Source organism: Bos javanicus, chromosome 5, assembly GCF_032452875.1.
Source record: "Bos javanicus breed banteng chromosome 5, ARS-OSU_banteng_1.0, whole genome shotgun sequence".
NCBI lineage: Eukaryota > Metazoa > Chordata > Mammalia > Artiodactyla > Bovidae > Bos > Bos javanicus.
The window spans coordinates 103,444,663-103,464,411 of NC_083872.1; the positions used below are offsets into that span (position 1 = coordinate 103,444,663).

Here is a 19,749-nt window from a genome sequence, read left to right on the forward strand (position 1 = left end):
ACGAACCTTTGTTGGCAAAGTAATGTCTCTGCTTTTGAATATGCTATCTAGGTTGGTCATAACTTTCCTTCCAAGGAGTAAGCGTCTTTTAATTTCATGGCTGCAGTCACCATCTGAAGTGATTTTGGAGCCCCCAAAAATAAAGTCTGACACTGTTTCCACTGTTTCCCCATCTATTTCCCATGAAGTGATGGGACCGGATGCCATGATTTTCATTTTCTGAATGTTGAGCTTTAAGCCAACTTTTTCACTCTCCACTTTCACTTTCATCAAGAGGCTTTTGAGTTCCTCTTCACTTTCTGCCATATGGGTGGTGTAATCTGCATATCTGAGGTTATTGATATTTCTCCCGGCAATCTTGATTCCAGCTTGTGTTTCTCCCAGTCCAGCGTTATAGAACGCTACATTCCTTAACTTGGTACCTGATCTTTGATGTTCAGATTCCCTGCTCCCTTTGTTGCAAACTTGTATACAGCCTGACTTCCCCTGCTGCCTCTTTGGAGCAGTTTTCTCAAAGCTACTGAGATGCTATATCTCCAGGGCTTCAAGTCTTAAGCATTCCCACCAAATAAAATAACTCTACCAGGTTCTGACTATACCTTTTGGTCAACAAAGTCATCTTGCTAGGACGGAGGGTGTGAATGTGGACCAAGTTTAGATACTTATTCTAAGCAAGAGTGACCTGGAGCATCTGTAATCCCGGACAAATTCATGCTCTCATTAGCCTTTGAAGAAGGTGAGAAAAGAGGGCAGTGCACTCATCGTGTATTTCCTTTGAGGAAATCCTCTAAAAGCATTTGACATGGAACGTGGTGAAAGTGAAAGTCAAGTCGCTCAGTCGTGTCCGACTCTTTACGACCCCATGGACTGTAGCCTACCACTCTCCTCTGTCCATGGGATTTTCCAGGCAATAGTCCTGGAGTGGATTGCCATTTCCTTCTCCAGGGGATCTTCCCAATCCAGGGATAGAACCCGGGTCTCCCACATTGTAGACAGATGCTTTACTTTCTGAGTCAATGGAACGTGGTAATTATTAACAAAGCAAAAAAAAAATTTACTTTATTGAGAATATTTCACCTTAAGCAATTTCCATATAACACAATCAGAGGTCAGCACTATTCTATTGAGATACAGGCAATTAGAATATCTGTGGCATGATCTTGTATTTAATACAACATCATGGAAAAGTCACTGTGGATGTTCCCAGGGCACTTAGTTCAACATCATCATACCCAGGGTCCCCTTTCTCCCCCTGGAGCAGCCAGGGGCTCTCTCCTCCTTCCCCAAGATCAGCTTCCTCTGTAAAGATGTTTAGAGAAGAGCCTGAAAGAGGAAAGAGAGGTATGATTTAGAACAGAGACAAGGGGGCCAGACAGTGAGGAGGAAGCAAGTTAAGCAAGTTGTAATGACAAAGCATCCCTGGAATCCAGGGGTGGGCAGGGAGGCTCAGACTATTTCATATCAGCTACAGTGAGGATGGATCCCAGCTGTCCTCTCAGGTCCAGTCCATTTACTCTCTGGGGCCTCAGCTCATGTGGAAACCCTGCATCACAGGAGACCTGTGCTCACACAGGAGCTCTGAGACCTGCCTCCAGGCAGTGAAGTGCTAGTTATTCAGTTGTGTCTGACTCTTTGCAACCCTATGAACTGTAGCCTGCCAGGCTCCTCTATCCATGGGATTCTCCAGGCAAGAATACTGGAGTGGGTAGCCATTCACGTCTCCAGGGGATCTTCCTGCTCAAGGGATCAAACCCCAGTCTACTGAATTGCAGGCAGATTCTTTACCATCTGAGCCACCAGGGAAGCCCATCAAATGCATGAGACTACCCATGTTTTGAAACTGTAGAGAGGTTTGGCATTGAGGAGCTCAAATTCACCCTTTCCTGGACAGAAACCAGAGATTACAGGGGATCAGCTAATCCCCACTCACCTGTCTGAGACCTCATCCCATCTTCTTTCTTTGGGAGCACTTCCTCCTTGGTCCCCTGAGAGGCAGGAGGAGCCCCAGGCACTGGTACCTTTCAGCATCATCATAATCCTTACCAGGGGCATCAGTCCTTTGATCTGGCACTTCTGAGGGCAGAGCAGGGATCAGATGAAACCACAGTAAGGGGGTTGATCTGGGAAATACCTAAGATACCTTCTGACCCAGAGTTTCTGAGATGCTAAATAGAGGCACCTGTCACTCCTTGTTTCAAAAGATTTTTTTCTCTGAGACCATGTTTCATTTTGATGTGTCCATAAACCAAAACATGATATTACATATCTTAATATTTCCTGATTGAAAATATATACCTCAAAGCAACTCTCCCACCATTGAGCATTATTAAAGTATTTTGACAAACTGTGCTTTACAGATGTTATTTTTAAAACCAGTGTGTGTCACTTGTGATTCTGAACACAGAGAGCCCAGCCCCAAATGTGCAACATCACAGAACAGCCAGAGAAGGAGAAGGACAGACCAGATCCGGACACAAGGGATCCCTCTGGTCCATCAAAGGAGACTGTAAAGGAAGACTTCCCTTACATCTCCTCTCTATGAGGAGGGAAACTCTCCTCCGTAACACTCAGCTGAAGTAGGTCCACCTCTATTACCTGGAGTGGATCTGGAGTCAATTTTGTCCTCACCATCTGACAGGAAGCCTAAAGTGGAGACAAACATCACACAACACACAGAATGACCCTCCCACACCCACGGGACCAGTGTTAAGGCTTAGAAGGGATGGGTCTGGCTCTTGCAGTGTAGACAGAGGCTGGGGCTCACAGGGCTGTGAGAAGCCATCCTGCCACTTTGGAGAGCTGCCTCTGTGAGCCTGGGGAACGTGTGGGGTCTGCAGATGCTGAGAAAATGCGCACACCCAGTGGGTGTAACAACCAGAGGTCCCAGGAGGGCAGGCAGAGACACCCACCTGGGCTGCCCAGAAGACCCTTCTTCTGAGTCACAAGGTGATCAAGCTCCTCATACACAGCTTCAGCAAGAGCATCTTCATAGCTGGATAAGGCTGAGAGATGCCCCAGCAGGTCAGAGATGCTGCCCCAGACACTCTGATCCAGCCCGCTGAGAGATCCCCTAGCAGGTCAGAGGTGCTGCCCCAGACACCCCGGTCCTGCAGGCCCACCCTTTATCTCCCCGATATTCACACAGAGGCTGCTTGGACCTCAGGATCATCTCCCACCCCGTGCACCATGTCAGCACCTTCTCTCCTCGTCTGACCTGAATTCACAGCTCAGCCCCGACTCTATGGTCTTGTAGGAGAGGCTATGACTTACAAAAGTTCATGCCCCAGTCCTAAGAACCTCTATCTACTCACCCCTTAGAGCTTAGCATGGAGCACATGGAGTTCTTCAGACTCACAGCAAAGACCTGGCCTAGGTTCCCCTCCTCACACCTGCCCCATCTCCTGCCTCCACACACTCTCTCTGGTCACTGGTTCCCCCTGCAGCCCACCTCTGCACTCTGCTCTCCATCTGAACACCTGAGTCACCAGGATGATGAGGACCAGGAAGAGAAGGGACACCAGGATGAGGCAGAGGACCCCAGGCAAGGAGAAGATCCCAGGGAGAGGACTTGAAACTGGTCTGGACCCTAAAGAGAACAAGGCAACAGGGTATGGAGAAGGTCCTGGGCACAGAGAAACCCCCTGTGCCAGCATTTCCAGGGGCTCCAGACAATAGCGTCCCAGCCTCAGACACCAGTACACTGACAGTCACCTGGTTCCCCCAGGTCTCATCCTGAGATGGGTCAGTTCCACTCCGGCCAGTGTGGCCCGGAGGCAGAGCAGGGGATTGTCAGGGAGCTGCCCTGCGGACAGCCTCTGAGGACCCGGCTCATCTCTTCTCCTTGGACTTCAGGAGACAGTGTCAAACAGTCCTGGGACCCACACCTCACTGATGAGGAGCAACACTCAGAGGCAGGCGGGAGAACCTTAGATCCTGCAACACAGGAACCAGTCTCCCTTGGACCCCAGTCATGAGAAAAATGCAGCCCCAGGAACCAAGGCAGAGGAGTTCCCCAACATAATGCCCCGGGCTCCTCCCCACCAGCCAGGGCTCCTCAGGCTCTTTCCTCTCCTGAGCTGTCAGAGGGCCCACAGAACAGGTCCCCAGACCTGAGTATTCTCTCCTGCCCATGGGTGTTCACAGTACCTGTGGCAGTTGGGAGCAATGTTTTCCTTACACCTAAAGAGAAAAACAGCAGTGTGAGGAAAAGAAATTGGCCAGAAAGCAGGGCAAACCCATTTTTCCCTCCTGAGCCTGAAATCAGACCTCAGTCTCCACAACACCAGTGTCCTGTCCTCCCAGCTGCCCCATCCTAGATCAGAGCCCCAGGACCTGGACACTGTCTAAATACAAACTCCCCACCACGCCTGGCCCAGCCCAGTGCCTCCGCAGTGCCCCAGCTCACCCAGGGTGGACCCCGAGCCCCTCACTCACCAGAGCACCTCATACCAGCATCCTCCTCATGCTTGCAGTCGCTCTGCCCCCAGGGCTCCGCAACACAGTCCCACAGGGAGGACTCCCGGCCCCTGCACTGCACCTTGTCCAGCCAGATGCTCCCATTTCCAGGGCCAAATGCCACAGCCTGCATGGCTTCCAGGGCCTGGCCACAGCCCAGCTGCTGACACACCACCTCGGCCTCTGCCAGGCTCCAGGAGTCATCACACACAGTGCCCCAGGAGCCACTGTGCCAGACCTCCACCCGTCCTGAGCACTTGCTGTCTCCTCCCCTGAGCCGGAGCTTCTCTCTGTCTGAAAAGGCAGCAGCCCCTCCTGTGACTGCCCTGGTGGGAGGAAGGAGCCCCTGGGAGCCACAGGGGAGGGGGCGGGGCTGATGTACCTGTGCAGGGGGCAGCAGTTGGACAGCTCTTGAGTCTTCTTCCTGCAAACAAGAAGGAAACACTTGGATGAGGAACAGCTGGGGGTGATCTTGTCCCCACATAGGATTATCTAAGGTCCTTGGGTCAGTGCAAATAACATATGAAAACACAGGCTCATTCATTAACTCCTGGGCTGAAACTTTCACTGCATCTGATCACAGCTGAAATTACTTTAAATATTTACTTGTTTATCAGTCTTCACATCCCACAGCAAATATAAACACAGACATCTACAAATGTACACATCAGTTCAGTTCAGTTCAGTCGCTCAGTCGTGTCTGACTCTTTGCGACCCCATGAATCACAGCATGCCAGGCCTCCCTGTCCATCACCAACTCCCAGAGTTCACTCAGACTCACGTCCATCGAGTCAGTGATGCCATCCAGCCATCTCATCTTCTGTCATCCCCTTCTCCTCCTGCCCCCAATCCCTCCCAGCATCAGAGTCTTTTCCAATGAGTCAACTCTTCACATGAGGTGGCCAAACTCTTAATGAAAGTTCCATTAGAAGAAGGACCTTGTATATCTTATATGTGCCATGTTTCTGCTATTAGGACAGTGCCTGCACATTGTATGCACTCACTCAACAAATATGTATGGAAAACCTTTTCTAAATACCTAGATAAGGGCTTGATAAATAGTTATTGAATGAATTAATAGATGAAGTAAATTCAGTAAAATAAAACTAAATTCACACTAATCAGTGAAATAGTAAACCAAATATAAGTGAATGGGAATAGTCTATGATAATAGCTCATATTAAAAATAATCAGTCCAGAAGAACAGAGCTAATTTATACTCAAAATCTCACGTATGTAATTTTAATGGAAAATTATTAGATAGATTATAAGCTACTCTTACCTACTATTCAGTGTGACAAGTGGGCAAGTGAAGACTACTGTTGTAAAAGGAAACTCTCTTTTCTAAATTTATTTTTAATTGGACGATAATTGATCTGCAATGCAGTGTTGGTTATGTGTGTGTGTGTGTGTGTTAGTCTCTCAGTCGTGTCTGACTGTTTGTGACCTATGGAATGTAGCCTGGTGGGATTTTCCAGGCAAGAATACTGGAGTGGGTTGCTGTTCCCTCCTCCAGGGGATCTTCCCAAGCCAGGGATCAAATCCAGGTCTCTTGTATTGCAGATGGATTCTTTACCATCAGAGTCATGAAGAAGGAGACTCCCTTACATGATATTATATATAGAAAACCCTAAAGACTTCACCAAAAATATGACAACTAATACACTCCGTAAAGTTGTAGAATGAAAAATCTATATACAAAAATCAGTTGCATTTCTATGCACTAACAATAAACTGCCAGGAGGAGAAACTGAGAAAACAATTTGATGTACATTTGCATGAAAATGAATAAAATATCTAGGAATAAACTTAACCAAGGAGGTGAAAGACCTGTACACTGAAAACTATAAACACATTGATGAAAGATACTGAAGATGACTCAAATAAATGGAAAGATATTCTGTGCTCATGGATTGGAAGATCTAATATTATTAACATGCCCATACTACCCAAAGCAATCTACAGATTCACTGCAATCCTTACCAAAATGTCAATGGAAATTTTCACAGATACAGACAAACAATCCTAAAATTTGCATGGAACCACAAAAGACACTGAATACCAAAGCAATCTTGAGAAAGAGTAATAAAGCTGGAAGTGTCATACTTCTTGTTTTCAAACTATGTTACAAAGCTATATTGATCAAAACAGTATGTTGTTAGTATAAAAATGGACACAGAGATCAATGGAACAGAATAGAGAGCCCAGAAATAAACCCACATTTGTATGGTCAATTAATTTTTGACAAAGAAACCAAGAATATACAAGAGGAAAGGACAGTTTTTTCAGTAAATGGCATTGGGAAAACCGGAGAGCCACATGCAAAAGAATGAAGCTGAACCATTGTGTTACACCACACACAAAAATTAACTCAAAATAGATTAAAGACTTGATCACAAGTCTTGAAGCCATAAAATTTCTACAGGAAAAAACAGAAAATAAAATCGTTGACACTGGTCTTCATGAGGATTTTTTTGGATTTGACACCAAATCAAAGTGAACAAGAGTAAAAACAAGCAATTGGGACCACATAAGGCTACAAAGCTTCTGCCCAATTAAGGAAACCATCAACAAAATGAAAAAGCAACCTATGGAACTGGAGAAAATATTTACATATTATATTTCTCATAAAGATTATTATCCAAAATACACAAGGAACTCACACAACTCAGTAGCAAAAATCAAACAATATGACTTTCAAACAATGGGCAGAGAAACTGATAAATACTTTTTTTAAAGAATACATACAACTTGCCAATAGGTACATGAAAATGTGCTCAACACTGCTAATCATCAGAACATACAAATCAAAACCACAATGAGATATGACCTCATATCTTCTAGAAAGGCTTTTATCAAAAAGAAGAAATAACAGGAGTTGAGGAGAATGTGAAGAGACAGGAAAGCTTTTGCACAGTTAGAGGGAATGTAAGTTGATGCAGCCCCTATGGAAACAGTATTGAGGCGCATCAAAAATTAAAAATAGAATTGCCATATGATTTAGCAATTTCACTTTGGGGCATTTATCTGAAGGAAACACTAACTTGAAAACACAATGTTCAGTGCAGCAATATTTGTTCAGTTGCTAGGTTGTGTCTGACTCTTTGCAATCCCATGGACTGCAGCATGCCAGGTTCTTCTGTCCTTCACTATCTCCCAGAGTTTGCTCAAATTCATGTCCACTGAATTGCTGATGCTATCTAACTATCTCATCCTCTGTGGCCCACTTCTCCTTTTGCCTTCAGGCTTTCTCAGCATCAGGGTATTCTCAAATGAGTCAGCTCTTCTCATCAGGTGGCAGAAGTACTGGAGCTTCAGCTTCAGCATCAGTCCTTCCAATGAATATTCAGAGTCGATTTCCTTTAGGATGGACTGATTGGATCTCCTTGCTGCCCAAGGGACTCGCAATTCATTTGTGGCATCCAAGAACCACAATTCAAAAGCATCAACTCTTTGGCACTCAGCTTCTGTATAATCCAACTCTCACATCCGTACATGACTACTGAAATAAACATAACTTTGACTAGATGGACCTTTGTCAGCAAAGTGATGTCTCTGCTTTTTAATACTCTGTCTAGGTGTGTCATATCTTTCCTTCCAGGGAGCAAGCCTCTTTTAATCTCATGGCTACCATCACCATCAGCAGTGATTTTGGAGCCCAAGAAAAGAAAATGTGTCTGTATCCACTTTCTCCCTTTTTATTTGCCATGAAGTGATGGGGCCAGATGCCATGATCTTAATTTTTAGAATGTTGAGCTTTAAGCCAACTTTTTCACTCTCCTCTTTCACCCTTAACAAGAAGCTCTTTATTTCCCTCTTCTCTTTCTTCCAATAGAGTGGTATCATCTGCATATCTGAGGTTGTTGATATCTCTCATGGCAATCTTGATTCCAGCTTGTGATTCATTCAGCCTAGCATTTCCCACGATGTACCCTACATATAATTTAAATAAACAGGGTGACAATATACAGCCTTGACGAATTCCTTTCCCAATTTTGAACAAGTCAGTTGTTTATATCCAGTTCCAACTGTTGCTTCTTGACCTGCATACAGGTTTCTCAGGAGGCAGGAAAAGTGGTCTGGTATTCTCAACTCTTTAAAAATTTTCCACAGTTCCTTGTGATCCACATCAGATCAGATCAGTCGCTCAGTCGTGTCTGACTCTTTGCGACCCCATGAATCGCAGCACGCCAGGCCTCCCTGTCCATCACCAACTCCTGGAGTTCACCCAGACTCATGTCCATCGAGTCAGTGATGCCATCCAGCCATCTCATCCTCTGTCGTCCCCTTCTCCTCTTGTCCCCAATCTCTCCCAGCATCAGAGTCTTTTCCGATGAGTCAACTCTTCACACGAGGTGGCCAAAGTACTGGAGTTTCAGCTTTAGCATCATTCCTTCCAAAGAAGTCCCAGGGCTGATCTCCTTCCGAATGGACTGGTTGGATCTCCTTGCAGTCCACATAGTCAAAGGCTTTAGTCTAGTCAATGAAGCAGATGTTTTTCTGGAACTCTCTTGCTTACTTTATGAGCCAACAAATGTTGGCAATTTGATCTCTGCCTTTTCTAAACCCAGCTGTACATCTTGGAAGTTCTCAGTTCACTTATTGCTGAAGCCTAGCTTGAAAGACTTTAAGCATAACCTTGCTAGCATGTGAAATGAGCACAATTGTGCAGTAGTTTGAACATTCTTTGGCACTGCCCTTCTTCAGGATTGGAATGAAAATTGACCTTCTCCAGTCCTGTGGCCACTGATGAATTTTCCAAATTTGTTGATATATTGACTGCAGCACTTTAACAGCATTACTTTTTAGTATTTTATAGCAATGTATACAAGAGCCAAACAAGGTAAGTCTTCAGTGATGGATGAATGGATAAAGAAAATGTAACATAGACATATATCCACCCTTAAAAAAAAAGAAAATTTTGCCAGTTTCAACACGGATGGACCTTGAGGGCATTATGCTAGGCGAAACAAATCAGACAGAGAAAGAAAAATACCATAAAATCTCATTTATATGTGTAATCTTAAAACAAAAAGCAAGTTCAGAGATGCTGAGTGGTTGGTGCCTGCCAGAGGTGGGGAATTTGGTGTGGCAAATGTAATCAAAAGGTATAAACTTGAGTTATAAAATTAATAGGTGAAGAGATAAACAGCATGGTGACTATAGTGAATACCATACTGTCTGTTTGAAAGATGATGAGAAAATACATCTTAAACATCCTCATCATATAAAAAAATATTTAACTATATATATGGTTATGGATATAACTAGACTTACTGTAGTGATCATTTATCAATATACACAAATATATAAGCATTATGTTGTACACAGCAAACAATATAATGTTATGTCAATTATATCAATTAAAAACTTTTAATAAAAGCAAGTTTGGAACATGTGGATTAAATTAGCTCCATCCAACTTCATTTTATAAACTCAACTTAAACCCATCACTTAGATTTTAAAATATCAAATCTCACTAACAACATCCTACAGGGTTGGGAAAGACACAGAAACAGACATAAGTCACCTGCACATGAGATGTAGGCTTCCTCCTTTGGAGAGCAGGAACTGTACTTCCAAGGGTCAGAAGGACACTGCCAGAGAGAGGTATCAATTTTCCGACACTGGATTAAATCTACCCACGGGGGTCTAGAACCTTCCCTGAGACCAACAGAAGCGTTGAGAATTCCACTGTCCCCACAGGCAAGCTGTCTGCAGATCACGGACACAGTGATGTCTTCCATGGGGCTGTGGCAGACACTGCCCCACGTCCCATTGTAGAAAACTTCCAGCCACCCAGCACACTCTTGGTCCTCGCTCACCATCCTGAGGGCCAGGAACCTGAGATTGAAAGGGAGGAGACAGGACACAGTGAGAACCCAGCTCAGTGCTCTGGGTTTTCCTCTCTCCCCAAACTTGTGAACATTCATCTCTGATCCAGCTGAGGAAGCAAATCCACTAGATGACCAGAGTCAAACCTGTCTCCTTTTTATCTGACTTTGTCCATCTGTGTCTGTCTTTCTAAATATTTCTACCACCATGATGTAGTGAATATAAACTGAGGAAGACCAACCTGGACACCTGCAGGGAGAGAGAGCTGACTCCTGCTTCCTGACAAAACATCTAAAAGAGTGTATGAAAGGGGTGTGATGTGGACAGTGTGGAGGCAGATAGAATAATGGATCTGTGACTGTTTCCTTATCTGGCAAAGGGGACTTTACAGATGTGATTAAGGTAAGGACCTTGAGATTACCCTGAAATATAATGGATTAACCACCTGAGCACATTCTAATCCCAATCTTAGACTCACTATCCTTTAGAGTGGAATACTTTTCCTCGTTCTGGTTAGAGGGAGATGTGAATATGTATAACAGTTAGAGAGGTGGAGCTTTGCTGGTCTGATGATGAACAGAAGGGGGTTATGACCAAAGGCAGGCAGGCAGTTTTTAGAAGCTTGAAAAGACAAAAAACAGATTCTTTCCCAGAGGCTCAGAGGTGATGTGACCCTACTGAAACCTTGATCCCCATCCAGTGAGATTCCTGCTGTACATCTAAGCTACAGAAGTGTAAGGAAGTAAATGTGTTGTTTTAAACCATTAACTATGTGGTAATTTGTTACAAAACAAACAAACAAAAAAAAAAAAAAAAAAAACTAGCACCTTGGCTTTAAGACTTCTCTACCCTATGTACCAGAAGAGTGAGCCCTGATTACAAGGAAAACTGAGAAAAGGCTATGCCAGCAAACACTACCGAGGAGAAAGGACCAGAATCTCAGCTGCTGCAGGAGGCAGTGAAAGCACCTCGTCTTCACGTCTGCTGGAAAGACAGGCTCTATGGGAGGAAGCCTCCTTCTCTGGTCCTTTCAGCATCTCTCCCTCAGGGTTCAGACCCCCGTCCTCCTGGGCCCTCCCTTCCCCCTGCCTGTGGACAGTGTGGAGTGCTGACCTGAGCAGATGACCCCGGCGTCCTCCTTGTGTCTGCAGTCGTGCCGCCCCCAGCCCCGGGAAGGGCACCTCCACACGTGGGACTCCTTTCCTGTGCAGTTCAGGTCATACAGCCAGATGGGCCCTGATCCTACCCCGAAGTGAGCAGACCCCGTGGCACTGAGGGCTTCTCCACAGCCCAGCTGCCTGCACACCACGCGGGCATCGTCCAGGTCCCAGCCGTCATCACAGATGGTGCCCCAGGAGCCCTGGTCAAGGATCTCCACTCTCCCGGCGTAGGGACCGCCCCCATCCACCTGGCGGAGCTGTCTACTGTCTGAGGAGAAGTGGGACAATGAGGCGCTGACCTGGGGAATGAATAGGGTCTTCTGTCCTGTGGGACCCTCACGTGAGCAGTAGGGGGCGCTCTCCTCTGAGGCTGCAGACCCTGCTTGTTCAGACACAAGAGTCATTGCACTGGGGCAGCACCTGGGTGTGATTTCCTGAAAAAAGAGCGATGATTAGAGGGTTGGGAGGGTTGAAGAACAGGAAACTCAGTTAAGCAAAATAATTTTTAGGAAGGGAGGGGACTTTGGGGGGAAATGGATACATGTATATGTATGGCTGAGTCCCTGCCTGTTCACCTGAAACTGTAACAACATTGTTAATCGGCTAAACCCAATACAAAGTAAAAAATTCAAAATAAAATAATAATAATAATAATGACCTAGTGATGGAGCTGAGATGAAAGCTGTAACATACCAGTAAAGTTACCATAATCTTAGTGTTCCCTTTCTCTATGAACAGCCCTGGTCCTGACAATGCCACGATTACTGTTTTAAGCCAAGCTTTGCCCTAAGAATGAGTTAAATAAGTTGCTCTATCCTTAATCTACCCCTAAATAGAAGAAGCAAAACAAAATCCTTTCTGAAGGATTTGTACAACTTTTTATCTACAATGTTTGTGATTTTAAAAACACTTACATAAAAGAGATCTCATGGAAAACAAGAGGAAAAAGAAACATTAAAAAATTTTCCCAGGGTATTTGGCTCTTAGAGTTACCTGACAAAGAGTTTATTTATTTTTATTAATTTTTATTTGAGCATAATTGCTTTACAGCATTGTGGTAGCTTCTGCTTTACAGCAAACTTAATACCTTATATATACATGTAAGGGTTTCCTAGGTGACTGAGTGGTAAAAAAATCTGCCTGCCAAATAGGAGACCGGGGTTCCATCCCTTGTTGGGAAGATCCTCTGAGGAAAGAAATGGCAACCCACTCCAGTATTCTTGCCTGGGAAATCCAATGGACAAAGGAGTGTCTCAGGCTACAGTCCATGAGGTCACAAAAGAGTCAGATGCAACTCAGTGACCAAACAACAATGACCCATATATATATATATATATATATATATATATATATATATATCCCCTCTTTCTTGGATTTACTTCCTCTTTACATCACCACAGAGCACTGAGTAGAGTTCGCTGTGCTATACAATAGGTTATTATTTATCTATTTTATGTGTTCAGTTCAGTAAATCAGTAGTGTCCAACTCTTTGCGACCCCATGAACCGAAGCACGCCAGGCCTCCCTATCACCAACTCCAAGAGTCCACCCAAACCCATGTCCATCGAGTTGATGGTGCCATCCAACCATCTCATCCTCTGTCGTCCCGTTCTCCTCTTGCCCTCAATCTTTCCCAGCATCAGTGTCTTTACCAATGAGTCAGCTCTTCACATCAGGTGGCCAAAGTATTAGAGCTTCAGCTTCAACATCAGTCCTTCCAATGAACACCCAGGACTGATTTCCTTTAGGATGGACTGGTTGGATCTCTTTGCAGTCCAAGGGACTCTCAAGAGTCTTCTCCAACAACACAGTTCAAAAGCATCAATTTTTTGGTGCTCAGCTTTCTTTATAGTTCAACTCTCACATCCATACATGACCACTGGAAAAACCATAGCCTTGACTAGATAGCAGAGAAAGCAATGGCACCCCACTCCAGTACTCTTGCCTGGAAAATCCCATGGACGGGGGAGCCTGGTGGACTAGATAGAACTTTGTTGGCAAAGTTTATGTGTGTGTGCATGCTAAGTCAATTCAGTCGTGTCTGACTCTGTGACACTATGGATTGTAGCCCATCAGGCTCCATGTCTATGGGATTCTCCAGGCAATATCTATTTTATACTTAGTATCAATAGTGTAGAGCTTCTGAGTCTGGTGGCTGAGGCAGTAAAGAATCTGCCTGCAATGCAAGAGACCTGGGTTTGATCCTTGGGTTGGGAAGATCCCCTGGAGGAGGGCATGGCAACCCACTCCACAATTCATTCCTGGAGAATCCCCATGAACAGAGGTGCCTGGCAGGCTACAGTCCATGGGGTTGCAAAGAGTCAGATACAACTAAGCTCACAGCACAGCACATCAATAGTGTATATATGTCATATATGTCAATTTCAGTGTCACAATTCATCCCACTCTTCATTTCCCCTCTTAGTATCCATATGATGTTCTCTATGTTGGTGTCTCTATTTCTGTTTTGCAGTAAGTTCATCTCTACCACCAAGGCAAACCATTCAATATCACCGTAATCCAACTCTATGCCCCAACCAGTAATGCTGAAGAAGCTGAACGGTTCTATGAAGACCTACAAGACCTTTCAGAAATAACACCCAAAAAAGATGTCCTTTTCATTATAGGGGACTGGAATGCAAAAGTAGGAAGTCAAGAAACACCTGGAGTAACAGGCAAATTTGGTCTTGGAATACAGAATGAAGCAGGGCAAAGACTAACAGAGTTTTGCCAAGAAAATGCACTGGTCATAACAAACACCCTCTTCCAACCACACAAGAGAAGACGCTATACATGGACATCACCAGATAGACAACACCGAAATCAGATTGATTATATTCTTTGCAGCCAAAGATGGAGAAGCTCTATACAGGCAGCAAAAACAAGACCAGGAGCTGACTGTGGCTCAGACCATGAACTCCTTATTGCCAAATTCAGACTTAAATTGAAGAAAGTAGGGAAAACCACTAGACCATTCAGGTATGACCTAAATCAAATCCCTTATGATTATACAGTGGAAGTGAGAAATGGATTTAATGGCCTAGATCGGATAGATAGAGTGCCTGATGGACTGTGGAATGAGGTTCGTGACATTGTACAGGAGACAGGGATCAAGACCATCCCCGTGGAAAAGAAATGCAAAAAAGCAAAATGGCTGTCTGGGGAGGCCTTACAAATAGCTGTGAAAAGAAGAGAAGCAAAAAGCAAAGGAGAAATGGAAAGACATAAACATCTGAATGCAGAGTTCCAAATAATAGCAAGAAGAGATAAGAAAGCCTTCTTCAGCGATCAATGCAAAGAAATAGAGGAAAACAACAGAATGGGAAAGACTAGGGATCTCTTCAAGAAAATCAGAGATGCCAAAGGAACATTTCATGCAAAGATGAGCTTGGTAAAGGACAGAAATGGTATGGACCTAACAGAATCAGAAGATATTAAGAAGAGATGGCAAGAATACACAGAAGAACTGTACAAAAAAGATCTTCATGACAGAGATAATCACGATGGTGTGATCACTGACCCACAGCCAGACATCCTGGAATGTGAAGTCAAGTGGGCCTTAGGAAGCATCACTATGAACAAAGCTAGTGGAGGTGATGGAATTCCAGTTGACCTATTTCAAATCCTGAAAGATGATGCTGTGAAAGTGCTGCAGTCAATATGCCTGCAAATTTGGCAAACTCAGCAGTGGCCACAGGACTGGAAAAGGTCGCTTTTCATTCCAATCCCAAAGAAAGGCAATGCCAAAGAATGCTCAAACTACTGCACAGTTGCACTCATCTCACACGCTAGTAAAGTAATGCTCAAAATTCTCCAAGTCAGGCTTCAGCAATAAGTGAACCATGAACTTCCTGATGTTCGAGCTGGTTTTAGAAAAGGCAGAGGAACCAGAGATCAAATTGCCAACATCTGTTGGATCATTGAAAAAGCAAGAGAATTCTAGAAAAACATCTATTTCTGCTTTATTGACTATGCCAAAGCCTTTGATGGTGTGCATCACAATAAACTGTGAAAAATTCTCCAAGAGATGGAAATACCAGACCACCTGATCTGCCTCTTGAGAAATTTGTATGCAGGTCAGGAAGCAACAGTTAGAACTGGACATGGAACAACAGACTGGTTCCAAATAGGAAAAGGACCTCGTCAAGGCTGTATATTGTCACCCTGCTTTTTTAACTTATATGCAGAGTACATCATGAGAAACGCTGGACTGGAAGAAACACAAGCTGGAATCAAGATTGAAGGGAGAAATAAGAAAAACCTCAGATATGCAGATGACACCACCCGTATGGCAGAAAGTGAAGAGAAACTCAAAAGCCTCTTGATGAAAGTCAAAGTGGAGAGTGAAAAAGTTGGCTTAAAGCTCAACATTCAGAAAATGAAGATCATGGCATCTGGTCCCAACACTTCATGGGAAATAGATGGGGAAACAGTGGAAACAGTGTCAGACTTTATTTTTCTGGGCTCCATAATCACTGCAGATGGTGACTGCAGCCATGAAATTAAAAGACGTTTACTCCTTGGAAGGAAAATTATGACCAACCTAGATAGCATATTCTTTTTTTTTTTTTTTTTTTTTGAAACTTTACAATATTGTATTAGTTTTGCCCAACATCGAAATGAATCCGCCACAGGTATACCCGTGCTCCCCATCCTGAACCCTCCTCCCTCCTCCCTCCCCATACCCTCCCCCTGGGCCGTCCCAGTGCACCAGCCCCAAGCATCCAGCATCGTGCATCGAACCCGGACTGGTGACTCATCTCATACAAGATATTACCCATGTTTCAATGCCATTCTCCCAAATATCCCCACCCTCTCCCTCTCCCACAGAGTCCACAAGACTGATCTGTACATCAGTGTCTCTTTTGCTGTCTCATACACAGGGTTACTGTTACCATCTTTCTAAATTCCATATATATTCGTTAGTATACTGTATTGGTGTTTTTCTTTCTGGCTTACTTCACTCTGTATAATAGGCTCCAGTTTCATCCACTTCATTAGAACTGATTCAAATGTATTCTTTTTAATGGCTGAGTAATACTCCATTGTGTATAGGTACCACAGCTTTCTTATATATTCATCTGCTGATGGGCATCTAGGTTGCTTCCATGTCCTGGCTATTATAAACAGTGCTGCGATGAACATTGGGGTACACGTGTCTCTTTCCCTTCTGGTTTCCTCAGTGTGAAAGCCCAGCAGTGGGATTGCTGGATCATAAAGCAGTTCTAGTTCCAGTTTTTTAAGGAATCTCCACACTGTTCTCCATAGTGGCTGTACTAGTTTGCATTCCTACCAACAGTGTAAGAGGGTTCCCTTTTCTCCACAGCCTCTCCAGCATTTATTGCTTGTAGACTTTTGGATCACAGCCATTCTGACTGGTGTGAAATGGTACCTCATAGTGGTTTTGATTTGCATTTCTCTGATAATGAGTGATGTTGAGCATCTTTTCATGTGTTTGTTAGCCATCTGTATGTCTTCTTTGGAGAAATGTCTGTTTAGTTCTTTGGCCCATTTTTTGATTGGGTCGTTTATTTTTCTGGAATTGAGCTGTAGGAGTTGCTTGTATATTTTTGAGATTAGTTGTTTGTCAGTTGCTTCATTTGCTATTATTTTCTCCTATTCTGAAGGCTGCCTTTTCACCTTGCTAATAGTTTCCTTTGTTGTGCAGAAGCTTTTAAGTGTAATTAGGTCCCATTTGTTTATTTTTGCTTTTATTTCCAATATTCTGGGAGGTGGGTCAGAGAGGATCCTGCTGTGATGTATGTCAGAGAATGTTTTGCCTATGTTCTCCTCTAGGAGTTTTATAGTTTCTGGTCTTACGTTGAGATCTTTAATCCATTTTGAGTTTATTTTTGTGTATGGTGTTAGAAAGTGTTCTAGTTTCATTCTTTTACAAGTGGTTGACCAGTTTTCCCAGCACCACTTGTTAAAGAGATTGTCTTTAATCCATTGTATATTCTTGCCTCCTTTGTCAAAGATAAGGCATCCATAGGTGCGTGGATTTATCTCTGGGCTTTCTATTTTGTTCCATTGATCAATATTTCTGTCTTTGTGCCAGTACCATACTGTCTTGATAACTGTGGCTTTGTAATAGAGCCTGAAGTCAGGTAGGTTGATTCCTCCAGTTCCATTCTTCTTTCTCAAGATCACTTTGGCTATTCGAGGTTTTTTGTATTTCCATACAAATTGTGAAATTATTTGTTCTAGCTCTGTGAAGAATACTGTTGGTAGCTTGATAGGGATTGCATTGAATCTATAAATTGCTTTGGGTACTATACTCATTTTCACTATATTGATTCTTCCAATCCATGAACATGGTATATTTCTCCATCTATTAGTGTCCTCTTTGATTTCTTTCACCAGTGTTTTATAATTTTCTATATATAGGTCTTTAGTTTCTTTATTTAGACATATTCCTAAGTATTTTATTCTTTCCGTTCCAATGGTGAATGGAATTGTTTCCTTAATTTCTCTTTCTGTTTTCTCATTATTAGTGTATAGGGATGCCAGGGATTTCTGTGTGTTGATTTTATATCCTGCAACTTTACTATAATCATTGATTAGTTCTAGTAGTTTTCTGGTGGAGTCTTTAGGGCTTTCTATGTAGAGGATCATGTCATCTGCAAACAGTGAGAGTTTTACTTCTTCTTTTCCAATTTGGATTCCTTTTATTTCTTTTTCTGCTCTGATTGCTGTGGCCAAAACTTCCAAAACTATGTTGAATAGTAATGGTGAAAGTGGGCACCCTTGTCTTGTTCCTGACTTTAGAGGAAATGCTTTCAATTTTTCACCATTGAGGATAATGTTTGCTGTGGGTTTGTCATATATACCTTTTACTATGTTGAGGTATGTTCCTTCTATTCCTGCTTTCTGGAGAGTTTTTATCACAAATGGATGTTGAATTTTGTCAAAGGCTTTCTCTGCATCTATTGAGATAATTATATGGTTTTTATTTCTCAATTTGTTAATGTGGTGTATTACATTGATTGATTTGCGGATATTGAAGAATCCTTGCATCCCTGGGATAAAGCCCACTTGGTCATGCTGTATGATCTTTTTAATGTGTTGTTGGATTCTGATTGCTAGAATTTTGTTAAGGATTTTTGCATCTATTTTCATCAGTGATATTGGCCTGTAGTTTTCTTTTTTTGTGGCATCTTTGTCAGGTTTTGGGATTAGGGTGATGGTGGCCTCATAGAATGAGTTTGGAAGTTTACCTTCCTCTGCAATTTTCTGGAAGAGCTTGAGCAGGATAGGTGTTCACTCTTCTCTAAATTTTTGGTAGAATTCAGCTGTGAAGCTGCCTGGACCTGGGCGTTTGTTTGCTGGAAGATTTTTGATTACAGTTTCAATTTCCGTGCTTGTGATGGGTCTGTTAAGATTTTCTATTTCTTCCTGGTCGAGTTTTGGAAAGTTGTACTTTTCTAAGAATTTGTCCATTTCTTCGACGTTGTCCATTTTATTGGCATATAATTGTTGATAGTAGTCTCTTATGATCCTTTGTATTTCTGTGTTGTCTGTTGTGATCTCTCCATTTTCATTTCTAATTTTATTGATTTGATTTTTCTCCCTTTGTTTCTTGATGAGTCTGGCTAATGGTTTGTCAATTTTATTTATCCTTTCAAAGAACCAGCTTTTGGCTTTGTTGAGTTTTGCAATGGTCTCTTTTGTTTCTTTTGCATTTATTTCTGCCCTAATTTTTAAGATTTCTTTCCTTATACTAACCCTGTGGTTCTCTATTTCTTCCTTTTCTAGTTGCTTTAGGTGTAGGGTTAGGTTATTTATTTGACTTTTTTCTTGTTTCTTGAGGTATGCCTGTATTACTATGAACTTTCCCCTTAGGACTGCTTTTAAAGTGTCCCATAGGTTTTGGGTTGTCATGTTTTCATTTTCATTCATTTCTACGCAAATTTTGATTTCTTTTTTGATTTCTTCTGTGATTTGTTGGTTATTCAGCAGTGTGTTGTTCAGCCTCCATATGTTGGAATTTTTAATAGTTTTTCTCCTGTAATTGAGATCTAATCTTACTGCATTGTGGTCAGAAAAGATGCTTGGAATGATTTCTATTTTTTTGAGTTTACCAAGGCTAGATTTATGGCCCAGGATGTGATCTATCCTGGAGAAGGTTCCATGTGTGCTTGAGAAAAAGGTGAAATTCCTTGTTTGGGGATGAAATGTCCTATAGATGTCAATTAGGTCTAACTGGTCTATTGTATCATTTAAAGTTTGTGTTTCCTTGTTAATTTTCTGTTTAGTTGATCTATCCATAGGTGTGAGTGGGGTATTAAAGTCTCCCACT

The 19,749-nt window shown here is 42.9% G+C and overlaps 1 long non-coding RNA gene and 1 pseudogene across 1 annotated transcript; both read right to left on the reverse strand.

Moving 5' to 3' along the window:
- Positions 1–1,049: 1,049 nt before the first annotated feature.
- On the reverse strand, positions 1,050–3,526 carry LOC133248207 (uncharacterized). Its single transcript, XR_009736637.1, has 3 exons — positions 2,910–3,526; positions 1,931–2,643; positions 1,050–1,323 (listed from the first exon to the last, which is right to left on the reverse strand). It is a non-coding gene; the product is annotated as an uncharacterized LOC133248207 (long non-coding RNA).
- Positions 3,527–3,563: 37 nt separating this feature from the next.
- Positions 3,564–16,231, reverse strand: LOC133248780 (antigen WC1.1-like; annotated as a pseudogene).
- Between the last annotated feature and the right edge of the window lie 3,518 nt (positions 16,232–19,749).